The sequence below is a fragment of the Pristiophorus japonicus genome, chromosome 20 (assembly GCF_044704955.1).
Source record: "Pristiophorus japonicus isolate sPriJap1 chromosome 20, sPriJap1.hap1, whole genome shotgun sequence".
Taxonomy (NCBI): Eukaryota; Metazoa; Chordata; class Chondrichthyes; family Pristiophoridae; genus Pristiophorus; species Pristiophorus japonicus.
The window spans coordinates 60,856,984-60,873,710 of NC_091996.1; the positions used below are offsets into that span (position 1 = coordinate 60,856,984).

Genomic DNA, 16,727 nt, shown 5'->3' on the forward strand with positions numbered 1-16,727 from the left:
CTACAGCCTTTTGGGGAGATAATTCCATATTTCCACTATCCTTTGTGTGAAAATGCTCTTCCTGATTGGCCTAGCTTTAATGTTAAGATTGTGCCCCCTTGTTCTGGATTCTCCAGAGAGGAAATAGCATCTCTGTAACGACTCTGTTGAATACATAAACACCTTAATTAGATCACCCCTCAACCTTCTAAACTGAAGGGAATATAACTCAAGTTTATGCAGCATGTCCTCAGAATTTAATCCTTTAAGGCCCAGCACAAAGGATTGGGAGAGACGGATAGCATTAAAGCAAGAAATAGTAAGATATTAGATGGGGTCACACGAAGAGAGAACACAGATGGTCTAAGATAGTTTACAGTGTATGTATGTGAACGCACAAAGTATAGTAAACAAGGTTCGTGGGCTGCAGACGCAAATAGCCACATAGGAATATGATGTCATGGCAATAACAGAAGCCTGGCTCAAAAAAGGATAGGGTTAGGTATTAAATATTCCTGGATATAGGGTGTTCAGGAAAGATAGGGAAGGAAAGATATGAGGTGGTGTGGCAGTATTGGGAATGGCAGCAAGGAAAATGTTAGTACTAGAGAGAGAGAGAGGATGTTCTGGAAGGGTCAAGAATAGAAACTATATGGTTAGAGTTAAGAAATAATAGGGGTGCCATTACACTACTAGGTGTATTCTACAGGCCGCCAACTAGTGGGAAACATATGGAGGAGCAAATTTGCAGAGAAATTACAGAGATGTAAGAACTGTAGAGTAGTGATAATGGGGGATTTCAACTATCCTAATATAGACTGGGATGGTAAGTGTGTAAAGATCAAAGAGGGGGAAGAATTTCTGAAGTACGTTCAGCAGAACCTTCTTGATCAGTATGTTTCCGGCCCAATGAGGGAGGAGGCATTGCTGGATCTGGTTCTGGGGAATGAGGTGGGTCAGGTGGAGCAAGTGTCAGGAGGTGAACATTTAGGGTACAGTGATCACAGTATCATCAGGTTTAGATTAACTATGGAAAAGGACAGGGAGCAATCTAGAGTAAAAATACTTAACTGGAGGAAGGCAAATTTCAGTGGGATGAGAACGGATCTGGCCCTGGAATCAAAGATTGGCAGACAAAACTGTAGTTGAACAATGGGCTGCCTTTAAATAGGAACTAGTTTGGGTACAGTCGAGGTACATTCCCAATAGGGGGAAAGTTAGGGCAACCAAAGCCAGAGCTCCTTGGATGATGAAAGAGATAAAGAGTAAGGTGAAGCAGAAAAAATGCACGTATGACATGTCAGGCCGAGAATACATCGGAGAATCAGGCTAAATATAGAAAGTTCAGAAAAGTGAAAAAGAAAATAAGAGGGACAAAGAGAGAGTATGAGAATAGAATGACAGCTAACATAAAAGGAAATCCGAAAGTCTTCTATAGGTATATAAATAGTAAATGGGTAGTAAGAGGGGGGTGGGCTCAATAAGGGACAAAAAAGGAGGCCTACACATGGAGGCAGGGGGTATGGTTGAGGTGCTTAATGAGTACTTTGCATCGGTCTTCACCAAGAAAGAAGATGCTGTCATTGACATAGTAAAGGAGGAGGTGGGAGATGCTGGATGGGATAAAAATTGGTAAAGATGAGGTACTAGAAAGGCTGGCTGTACTTAAAAGTAAATTTCACCAGGACCGGATGGGATGTATCCCAGGACGCTGAGGGAAGTGAAGGAAGAAATTGCAGATGTACTGGCCATAATCTTCCAATCCTCCACAGATACAGGGGTGATACCAGAGGACTGGAGAATTGCAAATGTTACACCCTTGTTCAAAAAAGGGTGTAAGATAAACCCAGTAACTATAAGCTGGTCAGTTTAACCTCGGTAGTGGGGAAACTTTTAGAAACAATAATCAGGGACAAAATTAAGAGTCACTTGGGCAAGTGCTGATTAATTAAGGAAAGCCAGCACGGATTTGTTAAAGGCAAATCGTGTTTAACCAACTTGATCGAGTTTTCTGATGAGATAAAAGAGAGCGTTGATGAGGGCAATGCGGTTGATGTGGTGTACATGGTTTTCTAAAAGGCGTTCGACAAAATGCCACATAATAGGCTTGCCAGCAAAGTTGAAGCCCATGGAATAAAAGGGACAGTGGCTGTATGGATACGAAATTGGCTAAGTGACAGGAAACAGAGAGTTGCGGTGAATGGTTGATTTTCGGACTGGAGGAAGGTATACAGTGATGTTCCCCAGGGATCGGTTCTAGGACCACTGCTTTTCTTGATATATATTAATGACTTGGATGTGGGTGTACAGGGCACAATTTCAAAATTTGCAGATGTCACAAAACTTGAAATTACAGTGAACAGTGAGGAGGATAGTGATAGACTTCAAGAGGACATAGACAGGCTGGTGAAATGGGCGGACACGTGGCAGATGAAATTTAACACAGAAAAGTGTGGAGTGATACATTTTGGTAGAAAAAATGAGGGGAAATATAAACTAAAGGGTACAATTCTAAAGTGGGTGCATGAACAGAGTGACCTAGGAGTATGTGTACATAAATTGTTGAAGGTGGCAATGCAGGTTGAGAAAGCAGTTAAAAAAGCTTATGGGATCCTGGGCTTCATGAATAGAGGTATAGAGTACAAAAGCGTGGAAATTATGATGAACATTTATAAAACACTGGTTCGGCTTCAACTGGAGTACTGTGTCTAATTCTGGGCACCGCACTTTAGAAAGGATGTGAAGGCCTTCGAGAGGGTGCAGAAAAGATTTAAAGAATGATTCCAGGGATGAGGGACTTCAGTAACATGGATTAAGAGGAGATTTGACAAAGATGTTCAAAATCGTGAGGGGTCTGGATAGAGTAGATGGAGAGCAACTGTTTCCATTGGCATAGATGCAAAGATGGGAGGAAAAACAATGTGTGAGGAGGACACAAAAAATCTGCAAAAGGACATAGACAGGCTAAGTGAGTGGGCAAAAATTTGGCAGATGGAGTATAATGTTAAAAAGTGTGAGGTCATGCACTTTGGCAGAAAAAAAAAATCAAAAATTAAATGGAGAAAGATTGCAAAGTGCCACAATACAGCAGGACCTGGGGGTACTTGTGCATGAAACACAAAAGGATAGTGTGCAGGTATAGCAAGTGATCAGGAAGGCCAATGGTATCTTGGCCTTTATTGCAAAGGGGATGGAGTATAAAAGCAGGGAAGTCTTGCTACAGCTATACAAGGTATTGGTGAGGCCACACCTGGAATACCGCGTGCAGTTTTGGTTTCCATATTTACAAAAGGATATACTTGTTTTGGAGGCAGTTCAGAGAAGCTTCACTAGATTCCGGGGATGAGGGGGTTGACTTATGAGGAAAGGTTGAGTAGGTTGGGCCTCTACTCATTGGAGTTGAGAAGAATGAGAGGTGATCTTATCGAAACGTATCAGATTATGAGGGGACTTGACAAGGTGGATGCAAAGAGGATGTTTCCACTGATGGGGGAGACTAGAACTAGAGGGCCACCCATTTAAAACTGAGATGAGGAGGAATTTCTTCTCTCAGAGGGTTGTAAATTTGTAGAATTCGCTGCCTCAGAGAGCTGTGGAAACCAGGACATTGAATAAATTTAAGACAGAAATAGACAGTTTCTTGAGCGATAAAGGGATAGGGGTTATGGGGAGCGAGTGGGGAAGCGGAGCCGAGTCCATGATCAAATCAGCCATGATCTTATTGAATGGCGGTGCAGGCTCGAGGGGCCGTATGGCCTACTCCTGTTCCTATTTCTTATGTTCTTATGTAAAAGTCGAGAACCAGCGGACACAGATTTAAGGTGATTGGCAAAAGAAGGAAAGGCGACATAAGAAATAATTTTTTTTACACAGCGAGTAGTGAAGATCTGGAATGCACTGCCTGAGAGGGTGGTGGAGGCAGACTCAATCGCTGCTTTCAAAAGGGAGAATTAGGTAAGTACCTGAAATAATATAATTTGCAGGGCTACGGGGAAAGAGTGAGGGAGTGGAACTAGCTGAAGTGCTCTTGCAGAGAGGTGACATGGGCTGGATGGGCCAAATGGCTGCCTTCTTATGCTGTAACCATTCTATGATAATTTTGGTAAATCTGTGCTGTACTCCCCCCACGGCCAATATATCCTTCCTGAGGTGCAGTGCCCAGGACTGATCGCAATACTCCACATGGCGTTTGTCCAAGGCTCTGTATAACTGAGCATCACTTCCAACCCTTTTCAGATAAAGGTCAACATTCCATTCACATAAGAACATAAGAATTAGGAACAGGAGTAGGCCATCTAGCCCCTCGAGCCTGCTCCGCCATTCAATAAGATCATGGCTGATCTGGTCGTGGACTCAGCTCCACTTACCCGCCCGCTCCCCGTAACCCTTAATTCCCTTATTGGTTAAAAATCTATCTATCTTTGACTTGAAAACATTCAATGAGCTAGCCTCAACTGCTTCCTTGGGCAGAGAATTCCACAGATTCACAACCCTCTGGGAGAAGAAATTCTTTCTCAACTCGGTTTTAAATTGGCTCCTCCGTATTTTGAGGCTGTGCCCCCTAGTTCTCGACTCCCCCACCAATGGAAACAACCTCTCTGCCTCTATCTTGTCTATCCCTTTCATTATTTTAAATGTTTCTATAAGATCACCCCTCATCCTTCTGAACTCCAACGAGTAAAGACCCAGTCTACTCAATCTATCATCATAAGGTAACCCCCTCATTTCTGGAATCTGCCGAGTGAATCGTCTCTGTACCCCATCCAAAGCTAGTATATCCTTCCTTAAGTAAGGTGACCAAAACTGCACGCAGTACTCCAGGTGCGGCCTTACCAATACCCTATACAGTTGCAGCAGACCTCCCTGCTTTTGTACTCCATCCCTTTCGCAATGAAGGCCAACATTCCATTCGCCTTCCTGATTACCTGCTGCACCTGCAAACTAACCTTTTGGGATTCATGCACAAGGACCCCCAGGTCCCTCTGCACCACAGCATGTTGTAATTTCTCCCCATTCAAATAATATTCCCTTTTACTGTTTTTTTTCCCCCAAGGTGGTTGACCTCACACTTTCCGACATTGTATTCCATCTGCCAAACCTTAGCCCATTCGCTTAACCTATCCAAATCTCCTTGCAGCCTCTCCGAGTCCTCTACACAACCCGCTTTCCCACTAATCTTAGTGTCATCTGCAAATTTTGTTGCACTACACTCTGTCCCCTCTTCTAGGTCATCTATGTATATTGTAAACAGTTGTGGTCCCAGCACTGATCCCTGTGGCACACCACTAACCACTGATTTCCAACCGGAAAAGGACCCATTTATCTCGACTCTCTGCTTTCTGTTAGCCAGCCAATTCTCATCCATGCTAATACATTTCCACTGACTCCGCGTACCTTTATCTTCTGCAGTAACCTTTTGTGTGGCACCTTATCGAATGCCTTTTGGAAATCTAAATACACCACATCCATCAGTACACCTCTATCCACCATGCTCGTTATATCCTCAAAGAATTCCAGTAAGTTAGTTAAACATGATTTCTCTTTCATGAATCCATGCTGCGTCTGCTTGATTGCACTATTCACCTTTTTGAATACTTTCTGTATCTGTTCAGTTGCTTTTAGTGATGTGTACCTGGACACCAAAATCCCTTTGCTCCTCCACAGTTTCTAGTTGCTTGCCAACTTTTTGGGATCCAAACTGGATTACCCCACACTGAACTCCATCTGTCACAGTTTTGCCCACTTAATCTGTCTTTGTCCTTTTGTAACTTCCTGCTACCATCTACACATCTTACTGTTCCTCTTAACCTAGTGTCATCTGGAAACTTAGATATACAACTCCCTTTTACTTCATCCATTGATATACATAGTGAAAAGCTGGGGCCCCAGTGCAGATCCCTGGGGAACACCACTTGTCACATCCCACCAATCAGAGCACATCCCCTTTATCCATACTTTCCGTCTCCTATCTCCCAACCAATTACCAACCCATGTCCTAAGGTTACCTCCAATTCCACATGCTCAAGTTTTTGTTAATAATCTCGTGTGAAACCTTATCAAATGCCTTCCGGAAGACAACATCCAGAGACACTCGTACAAAAGCAAAATACTGCAGATGCTGGAATTTGAAATAAAAACAAAAAATGCTGGAAATTTCAGCGGGTCAGGCAGCAAACTCTTCCCCACCTCCCCCCCCACCCTTTTTATTTTGTTTCTCTCCATTTCCCATGGCAGCTGGTAATTATTCCGCCATTCACACCCCATCTAGAATCATCTTGTGTTTCCTAACTTGTGCTATCATCTCAATTTGGCCCATCATCTCTTTTGTCTCTCAAATCTCTCCTGCCTTCCACCTTATCACAGACCTTCCCCATTTGTTCTTTCCTCCCCTCCCCCTTTCAGGGCCCTAGCACTTCCTTAAGAATCTATTACATTTCAAACTATTGCCAGTTCTGACGAAGGGTCATTGACCTGAAACGTTAATGTTTCTCTCTCCACGGATGCTGCCTGACCCGCTGAGATTTCCAGCATTTTTCTGTTTTTATCCAGAGACTCCACCTTGTTAGTGATCTCCTCAAAAAACTTAACACTCAATTTGGACCAGAGTCCTTAATTCCCAAGCCCCTCCAACCACAAACGCACACTCACTTGTAAGTTGCTTGGCAAAGTAGAAGACCTTCATACAAGCAATATTTATACCTACTTTCTACTCTACGCAAGACCATCAGCAGGCCGGGGCAATTAGTGGGAGTAACGTGCGGCAGCATGCCACTTCAGGGAGAAGCGCGTGCTGCTGCAGGAGGGCGACGGCTGACTGCAGTGCGGACAGGTACAGCAGGAGCGGCGAGGTCGGGACGAAGGAGCGGCAAGAGTTCGTAGAGGGATGTGATCGGGGCCCAGGAGAGGCGAAAGTTCGGGTCCCAGAAGAGGTGAGGGCCCAGGGGCTGCGATATGTGCGCATACTAGGTCTGTGCAGCAGAGCTGGTCTCCAGTCGCCTTGGTTAATCCTTGCCAAGACCTAACTCTGTCAAGCCAGTGTGGTGGCTGGTGTGCAACAGCCACCACACGTTAAAAAAATCCACACACAGGCATCTTCCACCCTTCAAGATGTAGTTCAGGATCCGGAATATCATTGAAACACCTGTGAACTCAGTTTTCGGCATGGAAGCATCATCCTCGTTTCGAAGGACTGCCTATGATGATGAATGACTCAAGTTTAAACCCAGACCCAGCAATATCACGCAAGTGTCTTTTACAATTGAATACAGTCATGCTTGGCATGGTTCAAGAGCATTAGGCTAGTTTCCAAGAAACCTGATTCCAGCCATGTACCCTTTTCAGGAGCCAAGCTACAGGAGCCTTGCTTGCAGGATTTCTGATTAAATAAACAAACACACATGATTAGCACTGGCTTCTTTTCATAGCCAGGCAAACAATACTAAGTGTTTGACACTTGCTAAATAATCTACTTAGACAGAGGTAATTCACTGCCTCCTCCATTTCAATATTAATTTGCATCAAAAATGTCTTTCAGATGAGGCGTTAAACCGAGGCCCCGTCTGCCCTCTCAGGTGGATGTAAAAGATCCCATGGCACTATTTTGAAGAAGAACCGGGGAGTTATTTCCAGTGTCCTAGCCAATATTTGTTCCTCAATCAACATCACTAAAGCAGATTAGCTGGTCATTATCTCATTTCTGTTTGTGGGAGCTTAGGGCCCAAGTTTCCACATGATTTGCGCCTGATTTTTTAGGAGCAACTGGTGGAGAACGGACTATCTTAGAAATCGCAATTCTCCACATTTTTTTTTCTGCAGTTCTAGTCAGGTAGAACAGTTCTACTTTGGAACAGAATTTTTTCTTCAAAAGGGGGCGTGTCCGGCCACTGACGCCTGATTTCAAAGTTTCCATAGTGAAAATGTACTCCAAACTAAAAGTAGAATGGGGCAAGTGAAGATTTTTGTAGAACTGAAAAAACCTGTTCTACACATTAAAAAATCAGGCGCAGGTTACAAATTAGGCGTCCAGAACGAAGTGGGGGGGGAGGGGGGGGGGGGAGAAGGGAACTCATTAAATTCTACAATAAATCCTTATTTATATTTCTACAAATATTATACAAATAAATCCAACCTGAATAAACATTTATAAGCCAAGAAAAGATTAAATAAACCATCTTCCTACCTGTGTGAAAGTGCTTCAGCCAGGGAGAATTCTGCAGCCGTTCGTGCCGCTGAGCGGGAGGGGGGGGGGGGGGGGAGAAAGGGGGAGAAGAGAAAGCCGTTCGTGCCGCTGAGCGGGAGGAGGAGGGGGGGGGGGGGGAAAAGAGAGAGAGGGAGAGAGAGAGAGAGAGAGAGAGAGAGAGAGAGAGAGAGAGAGAGAGAGAGAGGGAGAGAGGGAGGAGGTCAGGTCGGATCGGATCCAGTCCGGGAGTCGGGTCCAGTGGGGGGGTGGGCGGGAGCGCGGGTCGGGTTGGGTCCAGTCGGGGGGGGGGGGGGGGGGGGGGGGCGGGGAGCGGGAACAGGAGCGCGGGTCGGTTCAGTCGGGGGGGGGGGGGGAGGAGCGGGTGTCGGGTCTGGTCGGCGGGGGGGGAGGAGCGGGTGTCGGGTCTGGTCCGGGACGGGGATCAGGAGCTGGCCGTGGGAGGAGCCTTATTCACGCAGCCCCAGTGAGGCCATTCAGCCAGGGCTAGGGGCTGCGTGCTTCGGGCCCCTCCCACACAGTTCGGCGCCTGGAGCTACTGCACTTGCGTGCCGACTGTAGCACGCATGTGCAGAGGTCCCGGCACTGTTTTCAGCGCAGGGACCTGGCTCCGCCCCCCCCACAGCTCGTGCTGGCTGCGCCGAGGGCCAGAGGACCTACAGGTAGGTGGAGAATACCGAGGATTTTTTTATGCGCCGTTTTAGGCGCGAAAAACGGGCGCCCAGCTCGGAGGGGCGCCCGTTTTTTTTCTTGTGGAAACTTGGGCCCATACCGTGGGCAAACTGGCTGCTGCATTTCCTACATTACATGACTACACTTCAAAAAGTACTTCATTGACTGTAAAGCGTTTTGGGACGTCCGGTAGTTGTGAAAGGTCAGTTTTCGTCCAGCGTTAAACAAATTAAAGTTGTCACCAGCTGGCAAGATTCCATAAAGAAAATGCAAAGGAAAAGTTTTTATTATTGGTAACAGGTGATATTTTTGATCTGTCACAGCTCTGTCCTTGGTTACCTAACCACCGAGGCAATCTCAAGCTTTGGATCTTGGGCAGAGAAGCTCTGCACCTACCACAGTTGGAGTGGGACAGATGGGACTAAGAGTAGATTTCTTCCCCCGCCCCCATCAGTTGCTGAAACTCTCATCCTTGCCTTTGTCACTTCCGGACTGGAGTATTCCATTGCTCTCCTGGCCAGTCTCCCGTCCTACACACTTAATAAACTTCAGCTCATCCAAAACTCTGCTGCCCATATCCTAACCTGCATCAAGTTCCCCACACCCATCGCTCCCGTGTTCGCTGACCTATATTGGCTCCTGGTTTCCCAATGCCTCTAATTTAAAATGTTCATCTTTGTGTTCAAGACACTGCAAGGCCTCACATCTCTCTATCCCTGAAGCCTCCTCCAACCCTACAAACATCAAGTCTGTGCTCCTCCAACTCTGGCCTCTTGCACATCTCCCTTTCCCTTTGTCTCATTACTGGCAGCCGTGCCTTCAGCAGTCTAGGCCCCAAGCTCTGGCATTCCCTCCTTACTGCTCCATCTCTCTCTCCATCTGCAATATCCTCCTTATCCTGAGATGAAGGAGTTGTCTTATGAAGAAAGGTTGAGCCTATACTCACTGGAGTTTAGAAGAATGAGATGTGATCTTATTGAAACATAAGATACTGAGCAGGTTTCGACAAGGTAAATGCACAGAGGATGTTTGCACTTGTGGGGGAATCTAGAACTAAGGGGCAGTTTCAGAATAAGCGGTCGCCCATTTAGAACTGAGTTGAGGAGGAATTTCTTCTCTCAGAGGGTCGTAAATCTGTGGAATTCTCTGCCCCAGAGAGCTGTGGAGGATGGGTCACTGAATAAAGTTTAAGGTGGCGATAGACAGATTTTTGAGCGATGAGGGAGTCAAGGGTTATGGGGAGCGGGAAGGGAAATGGAGCTGAGCCCAAGATCAGATCAACCATGATCTTATTAAATGGCGGAGCAGGCTCAAGGGGCCAAATGGCCTACTCCCTGCTCCTATTTATTATGTTCTTATGTTATCAATGTTCTCTTTAAGCTGCATGGCCATGTGGCACTCTGCAGGCTGTGTGTAGCCGGTGAGCCGACTTTTAAATAGAAAAAGAGGCAGATGCACGGAATTTTTAAATGGGCCCAGCACCGGTTAAAGGGGCAGCATGGCCCCCCACAACATTTTCTAAAGAGAACATGGCTCCTTATAACCCAGCTCTATGACCAAGCTTTCAATCACCCCTTCTGATCTCTCTTTCTTTCGTCTGGATTGTATAATATTGTGACAAAAAATTAAGCACTTTATTGGCATACTTCATTATCACAGTGAAAAAACAGTTCATTGACAGAAATCATATCCTAGGTTAACTTGATACAGTTGTTATAGGCTTTAGTTCGCCTGTCAGTGCCCAATGTCCAAGGATGGGACCAACACTTGTACTTTCAAAGCTTTATGTATTCGAACCCTCAAGTCATCCACAAAAACCTCAACAAAATTCTGCATTTTATACAATAGGGTTAGAGAGTACAAGAGTAAAGAAGTAATGCAGACATTCAAACAAACTATTGTTTAGGCCAAGAGGACTGTACCCCATTATAGAAAAGGCATTAAAGAATTCAGTGTAGATTCAGCAGGATGATGTCAGGGATGGAAAACCATAGTTATGAGGAGAGATTTGAGGTACTCGGACTATTTCCACTGGAGCAGTGAAGGCCACGAGAAGATTTAATGCAGGTTTCTTAAAATTAAGAATTTTCCAGAGTGAACATAGAAGGGCTAGTTAGTGACAAGGTGTCATCAATTGAAAACTGTTAGAGAGTGCTGAGAAAGGTTAAGAAATATGTCATTACTCAAGGGATTGCTTCAGCACAGAATGCTTTGCCACAGAGAGTGGTTAAAACAAAGACCATTGCATCCTTTTAGGGAAAATTGTGTTAGTATTTGAAGCAGAGGAAGATACAGGGCTATGGAGAGAGAGCTGGCAGAGGCACTGCTCTAGTAAAGAGTTGGCAAACACAATGCGCCAAATGGCCTCCTTCTGTGCTATAAACCTGCATTGCTACCTTCCAACAACAACTTGTATTTATAGAGCGCCTTTAACATAGTGAAACGTCCCAAGGTGCTTCACAGGAATATTGAGAGATTTTAAAAAATTGACACTGAGCCGCACAAGAAGAAATTAGGGCAGGTGACCAAAAGTTTGGTCAAAGAGGTAGGTTTTAAGGAGCGTCTTGAAGGGGGTAGAGAGGCAAAAAGATTTAGGGAGGGAGTTCCAAAGCTTAGGTCCGAGGCAACAGAAGGCACAGCCAACAATGGTTGAGTGATAATAATCAGGGATGCTCAAGAGGGCAGAATTTGAGGAATGCAGACATCTCGGGTGATCGTGGGGCTAGAGGAGATTACAGAGATCATGAGGGGTGAGGCCATGGAGGGATTTTAAAACAAGGATGAGAATTTTGAAATTGAGGAGTTGCTTAACCGAGAGCCAATGAAGATCAGCGAGCACAGGGGTGACGGGTAAGTGGGACTTGGTGCAAGTTAGGACACGAGCTGCTGAGTTTTGGATCATCTCTAGTTTATGTAGGGTAGAATATGGGAGGCCAGCCAGGAGTGTGTTGGAATAGTCAAGTCTAGAGATAACGAAGGCATGGATGAGGGCTTCAGCAGCAGATGAGCTGAGGCAAGGGCGGAGATGGGCGATATTACGGAGTAGGAAATAGGTGGTCTTAGTTATGCTATGGATATGTGGTCAAAAGCTCACTTCAGGGTCAAATATGACACCAAGGTTGCAAACAGTCTGGTTCAGCCTCAGATGAAAGTTGGGGAGAGGAATGGAGTCAGTGGCTAGGGAAAGGAGTTTGTGGCAGGGACCGAAAACAATGGCTTCGGTCTTCCCAATATTCAATTGGAGAAAATTTCTGCTCATCCAGCACTGGATGTCAGACAAGCAATCTGACAATTTAGAGACCGAGGAGGGATCGAGAGAAGTGGTAGTGAGGTAGAGCTGGGGGTCATCAGTGTACATGTGGAAACTGACTGTGTTTCTGGATGTCGCCAAGGGGCAACGTGTGGTTGAGAAATAGGAAGGGGCCAAGGATAGATTCTTGGGAGACATCAGAGGTAACGATATGGGGCGGGAAGAGAAGCCGTTGCAGGTGATTCTCTGGCTATGATTACTTAGATAAAAATGGAACCAGGCAAGTGCAGTCCCACCCAACTGGACGATGGTAGAGAGGCATTGGAGGAGGATGGATTGGTCAACTGTGTCAAAGGCTACAGACAAGTCAAGAAGGACGAGGAGGGATAGCTTGCCTTTGTCACAGTCACAAAGGATGTCATTTATGACTTTGAAGAGAGCCACTTTGGTACTGTGGCAGGGGCGGAAAGAGAAAAATGATGATGTGAAAGCTTGGGATAAAAGCAGTAGCTGAAATAAACTGGAGGGTTTTCGGTCCATTCCCTGGGTGCACTACAGATTTACATAAATATCTGGGCAAGTGAAAACTCTCTCTCTGAGACAAGTGGAGTTAGTCTCACCTACGGGAGTAGTCTGAAACATGAAGCCAAAAATATATGTAGTAAAAAAAACACCTAAAACTTAATAAGTAGCGTTTCCTACATTACAAGTGACTACACTTCAAAAAGTTCTTCATCGACTGGAAAGTGATTGTGATATCCTGAGGTTGTGAAAGGTAATATATAAATGCAAGTCTTTACATAGAATAACCAGTGTAGGAACAGACCACTCAGCCGAACAGGTCTATGCTGGTTTTTATACTCCACGAGACTCCTCCCAACCTACTTCATCTAACCTCATCAGCATATCCGTCTTTTCCTTTCTCCCTCATGTATTTATCTAGCGTCCCCTTAAAAGCATCCATGTTATTGGCTCAACTATTCACCTCACGTGGTATGGAGTTCCACATTCTTAGCCCTCTCCAAGTAAAGGCCGTTACCGTCACACAATCCCAATCAGTGGGGTAATACACCAAGATGAGTGAGACAACGTTGAGAGTCAGTGGGGGCATGCATGGACATGGTCTATATAAACGGATTATAGCCCTCTCACATTTCCAGTGTCCGTCAGTGGGGCACACGCTGAAATAGGTTACGGTCCTCATGCATTACAACTGGCACTGAGACTGTATGAGGAAAGGAGCTGCTAAGGTCAATGAACCTCTTCCTACTCTGGACCCAGGTCCTTGGGGTGATGATGCTCCTACTACTGACTTTCCTCTGCCACCTCTAGCCATGCTGTTTCTAAGAGGCTGTGAGGCATCTTCTTCCCACTTTGTGGGAAAAGAACTTCCCTCTTGCCCCTGATCAGTACCAGCAACACCTCCAGGTAGATATCAGGAAACTTGGAGATGAGCCTTTCCCTCCTTCCAGCCAGAGGACAATTAAAGGGCCGGATAGTGTCCCTACTGATAAACAATTCCAGTTTAACAGAATGGGGAGGACCAGGGGCACGAGTTTGAGCTATGAAAGAGTAGGAATAGACTGGGCGTTAGGTGTTTTTCCTTTTCCCAGAGAGCTGTGAGCCGGCTGGTGTAGTGGTGCTACTCCTCAATGCCAGCAAGGAGCTGGGCCGGTTCTTGACCGTGGCCGAGATCACATCATATAGAAGTTCAGTGTCTTTATAGAAAGCACTTGATCCATGTCATCGCGTGGACTGGTTTTGATTGCCTGAGGGGGTAGGAGAGCTTTATAGTCAATTAAATACTCTTTTGAAGTGTTGTCACTGTTGTAATGTAGCAGAAAGTTATAAATTGGATGGAGAGAAACTATTTCCTCTGGTGGGAGAGTCCAGAACAAGGAGGCATAATCTTAAAATTAGAGCTAGGTCGTTCAGGAAGCACTTTCTCAGTGAAAATCTGGAACTCTCTCTCTCCCAAAAAGCTGCTGAGGCTGGATCAATTGAAAATTTCTAAACTGAAATTGCTAAGTCTTTGTTAGGCAAGGGTAGTAAGGGTTATGGAACCAAGGTGGGTAGATGGAGTTAAGATACAGATCAGCTATGATCTAACTGAATGGCAGAACAGGCTCGAGAGGTGAATGACCTACTCCCATTCCTATGAAACGCAGCAGCCAATTTGCAAACAGTAATGAGTTAAATGATCAGATAATCTGTTTCGTTCGTGATGTTGATTGAGGAGGAGTCATCTTCTTAGGCAGTCCCCCGGAGTCGAGGATGACTTGCTTCCACATTAAAATGAGTCCTAAGGTGACTGATTAGACCAATGAGGGATCTACAGTCTCTGTCACAGGTGGGGCAAATGGTGTTTGGAGGGACGGGTGGGTGGGGTGCTTGATTTGTCGTACGCTCCTTCTGCTGTTTGTACTTGGCTTCTGTGTGCTCCCGGTGAAGAGAGTCGACGTGTTCGGCACCTCCTTGGATGCTCCTCCTCCACTTTGAGCGGTCTTGGGCCAGGGATTCCCAAGAGTCGGTGGAAATGCTGCATTTTTTTCAAGGAGGCTTTGAGGGTGTCCTTGAAGCTTTTTCACTGCCCTCCTGGGGCTTGCCTGCCGTGAGTAGAGCGCTTGTTTTGGGAGTCTAGTATCGGGCATGCGGACGATGTGGCCCGTCCATCGGAGCTGGTCAAGCGTGGTCAATGCCTCGATGCTGGGGATGCTGGCCTGAGAGAAAATGCAGATGTTGGTGCGTCTATCCTGCCAATGAATCTGATCAGGACACCGGGAGCACTTCCCTGCTTTTCTTCAAAATAGTGCCATGGGATCTTTTACATCCACCTGAGGGGGCAGATGGGGCCTCAGTTTATCGCTGCATCCGAAAGACTGTAGCACTCCCTCAGCACTGCACTGGAGTGTCAGCCCAAATTCTGTACTTAAGTCTCTGGAGTGGGACTTGAACCGACAACCTTCTGACTCAGAGGTGAGGGTGCTACCAACTGAGCCATGGCTGACAAAGCACCATGAATGGAAGGCTTTAGCAGGTCCCTGCATACCTCCCAATCACCTTTTTCAATTGTCAGAGTTGTAGATTTACAAACTGCAAATGTGAGGTGCCCAAATATCTAGGACATTTAAAACTTGCATGTTTGCAAAATTAATGAAATCACTTTGAAGCTGCTGAGTGTGCTGCTGATCAGCAATAATTCTTTAATGTAGTAACGATTTGGTCAATCTTGTAGTCCGTTCAGTCCCTCAGTGAGAACTGACATGACTGTATGCGCCACATTTTAAATTGGGATAAACACAATTAGAAAAACACGGACATGAGGCACAGCTTTCAGATTAATTTTGCTGACTCGAGACAATTTTAGTCAACCTCAGATTTGCTTTTTCACATTCAATAATTCATTTTTTGACAGCAACATGGATGCTGTGGTGAATTTCAATTAATCCCTGGGACCTACTGGTTCCAAATTTGTTACTGGGCAGTAGATAAACTTCTGGTCAGAAACACAACAATTTCCTGCCATTAGAAAAATCATTCTGCATCATTAATCACTCCCCATAACTACAGCAACATTATCCACCCATAACCACAGCAATATTCCCTCCATAACTACAGCGACATCCTCCCAATAACTACAGCGATATTCTCCCCCCCCCCCCCCCCCACCCGCACCGTGATCGGGGCCCAGAAGAGGCGAGGGCCCAGCCCACACTGAGATCTATGGAGTAGGAGCATGTGTGCGCACTAGGTCCATGCAGCAGAGCTTGGTCTCCAGTCATCTTGGTTAACCCTTGCCACTGAATCAAGACCTAGCTCTGTCAAGCCCGTGTGGTGCTGGTGTGCAACGGCCACCCCACGGTAAAAGAATCCACGCAGAGGTATCTTCCACCCTTCAGTATGTAGATCGGGACTGAGAATGTCAGGTCCCTCATTGAAACACCTGTAAACACATCCCTCTTTGGTGTGGAAGCGGGTCATCCGCAATAGGAGGGACTGCCTAATACTATACTGTACCCCCATAACTACAGCAACATTCCCCTCCAATAATTACAATATTCAGCTCCCCAATAATTATATGAACATTCAACAAATGGCTCAAAGCTCCGTGCAGTTGACACATATACCCCTCGCGCAGTGTGTAGACTTTCCTGGCAACTCACCCCAAGTCGCTACCTGTTGTTAGTGAAATAACCTTTACACATAGTTCTGTGCACTACCGAGTACTTTGGAAGAAAATGGTGAAACTATGCCTGGAAGTATCACAAAAATGTTAACTTAAAATCCAATCCAAAACATAAATCACACTGGTAAAGGAATCTCCATGCGTCTTCCAGAAATTCAGCCTTTATCTACAAGAATCAAACGAGATACTGTGGGGGTGAAGGAGAGTGATAAAGATCAGATTTCATACAGGCATTGCCTTTCGGGTTTTCTTTAAAGACGGATTAATGAGAACTTTTTCCACAGGTAGAAAGAACTGTATTACTGTCCTGCATTAAGCCCCCAAATCACTGACGTGGGTGCGATAAAACAAGATGCACAGAACCAGTTAAAGGGCTCAGCAGATATTCAATTACATTGGTGCAGCACAGGCAAGATACAGACTACAGCTCCCTCGGCACTGCC

At 45.6% G+C, this 16,727-nt stretch overlaps 1 protein-coding gene across 5 annotated transcripts in view; it reads right to left on the reverse strand.

Moving 5' to 3' along the window:
- Positions 1–16,727, reverse strand: part of pnpla7b (patatin-like phospholipase domain containing 7b) — a 354,575-nt gene that overhangs the window by 68,701 nt on the left and 269,147 nt on the right. The gene's annotated exons all lie outside the window — the stretch shown is intronic.